Here is a 2,500-nt window from a genome sequence, read left to right as displayed (position 1 = left end):
GAGGGGGAGGGTATGGGGAGGGAGAGGGGGAAAAAGGGGGGTTTGGGGAGAGGAGGAGAAGGAAAGGGGGGAAAATGGGGGAGAGGAGGAAGGGGAGGGGAAAAAATGGGGGGAGGGGAGAGAGGGGAGAGGGGGGAGGAAATGGGGGAAGGGAGGAGGGGGGGATGGGGAGTGAGGAAAGGGGGGAATGGGCTGGGGGCGAAGGGAAGGGAATAAGAGATAGGGAGGGAAATGGAGGGAGAGAAGGATGAGAGGGAAAGGGGGGGAAAGGGGAAAGAGAGGGAAGCTGTGGGGGCAATGGGGGGGAGAGTGAGAAGAGAAGGGGAATGGGGGAGGCGAAGGGAATGGGGAGGGGAATTATTAATTTATTGATATTCTTTAATTGAACGTTAATCAGGGGCGTCTATTTTCTCTTCTCTGTCTCTCTACGATCTGTCTTTTTCACTTTGTCTTTCTCTGATTATGTAAATTCATATATGTAGTTTGATAGATAGGAAAGGGAGATAAATCGCAAGAGAGAGAATGGCAAAGACAGAAACAGAAACGGAGAAACAAAAAACAGAAAAAAGAGACAAAGAAAAAAAAAAACAGAAAGAAACAGGGAAACAGACCTATAAATAAATACATTTTGAAATACATAGAAACAGACCTAGCAATTAAACAAACAAACAAACAAAAATTTTCCTTATAATCGCCAGCCTCCTCCTCCTCCTCCTCCTCCTCCTCCTCCTCCTCCTCCTTCTCCTCTTCCTCCTCCTCCTCCTCCTCCTCCTCCTCCTTCTCCTCCTCCTCCTCCTCCTCCTCCTCCTCCTCCTCCTCCTCCTCCTCCTCCTCCTCCTCCTCCTCCTCCTCCTCCTCCTCCTCCTCCCCCTCCCAGCCTCCGTTTTCTATCGAGATAAACCGGGAGCATCAGCGTGTGTTTTGACATTCACGGCAGACGCGGAAAGAGCTCTTTTAATTAAATTTCTCGGCGCAGAAGCGTGAGGTTGGGGGGGGGGGGTTAGGGGAGGGGGAGAAGGGGGGAAAGGGGGACCGGGGAAAGGGAAGGTTTTTTTTGAGTATGAGGAATAGGGGGAGAGGAGGAAGAGGAGGGGGAGGAAGGGGGAGGAAAGGAAGAGGAAGAGGAAGAGGAAGAGGAAGAGGAAGAGGAAGAGGAAGAGGAAGAGGGGGAAAAGGAGGAGCGAAAAAAAAAAAAAAAAAAAAAAAAAAGGGGGAGGAGGAGGAGGGGGAGGAGAGGAGGAGGAGGAGAGAGGAGAGAGGAGGAGGAGGAGGAAGAGGAGAGGGGGAAGAGAGTAAGGGGGTAAAAGGTGTTGGGTAGGGGGGAAGAGGGAAGGGTGAGGAATGAGGGAAGAGAGGGGTAAGTATATAAGGGGAGTATATAGTAAGAGGGGAAAGGGGAGGAATGAGGGGGGGGAGGAAGAGGAAGGGAAGAGGGGGTAAGGAGAGTTTTGAGGGACGGGGGGAAGGAAAGGGGTAGGGTTGGGTATGGGGGTAGGGTAGGGGGTAGGGGGATTGGGAGGGACTAAGAGGGGGAAAGGCATAGAGGGAAGGAATGAGGGAGTAAGCGAGGGTACGGAACATGAGGGGGTTATAGAAGGATGAAGAGCGCATGAAAGTAGGGAAAAGGGCCTTATTGGGGGCATAATGAAGTGACGGATCGAGGATATAGGGCGGAAGTAAGGGGAAGCAAGAAGCCATGGGTAAAGGGTATTTAAAAAGATGGGGAGTAGGTAGGGGGAGATGAGTTAGGAGGGCAGCGGGTAAATAGGTAGTTAGGGAAGTTAAGGGGAAAAAAGGGTGGACGTGAGAGCCTTTAAAGGAGACGGGGGTTGGAGTTTAAGGGGGAAAGGGTGAGGGAAGGGAGGGGGGGGGGGAAGGAAACATAGGAAGAAGAGAAGGAAGACAAGAAAACGAGATGATATAGAAGAAGGAGAAAATGGGATGAAGATCAAGATAGAAAAACAGACAACCGAAGATATAGCTAGAGATAGATAGAAAAAAAAAAAAAAAAAAAGACAGGGTATAATAATTCCAAACGCCCTCCCTTTATAACTGTGACGAGGTGTTGATTTGTGATAAAGATGATGATTATAATAATGATATTGATTCAGTAAAAAAAATCTAATTCCCATTCTATTTCTCTTGTCTTCCGTCTCTCCTCTCTCGTTTTTTTTTTTTTTTTTTTCTATATTTGGTTGCTTAAAAAATATTTATCAATTTATGAGAAATGAACACTCACTTTTTTTTTTTTTTTTTTTTTTTTTTTTTTTTTTTTTTTTTTTTTTTTTTTTGTCTTTCCTTTCCCATTCCTCTCCCCCTCTTCCTCAACCTCTTTCCTACCCACCTGCATTCGATAACTCTCCCATCTTTAGCCCTTCTTCCCTCCCTTTCCCCCTTCTCTTTCCCCTCTCTTTATCCCCATCCCCCTCCTTCCCCTTCCCCCTCAACCCCCCCCCCCCCCCCGTCCTCCTCCCAATCCTCTTTCACTCTCTCAATCTGG

This window comes from Penaeus chinensis, chromosome 36 (assembly GCF_019202785.1).
Source record: "Penaeus chinensis breed Huanghai No. 1 chromosome 36, ASM1920278v2, whole genome shotgun sequence".
Lineage (NCBI taxonomy): Eukaryota > Metazoa > Arthropoda > Malacostraca > Decapoda > Penaeidae > Penaeus > Penaeus chinensis.
Note: the sequence above shows the minus strand (reverse complement) of the source record.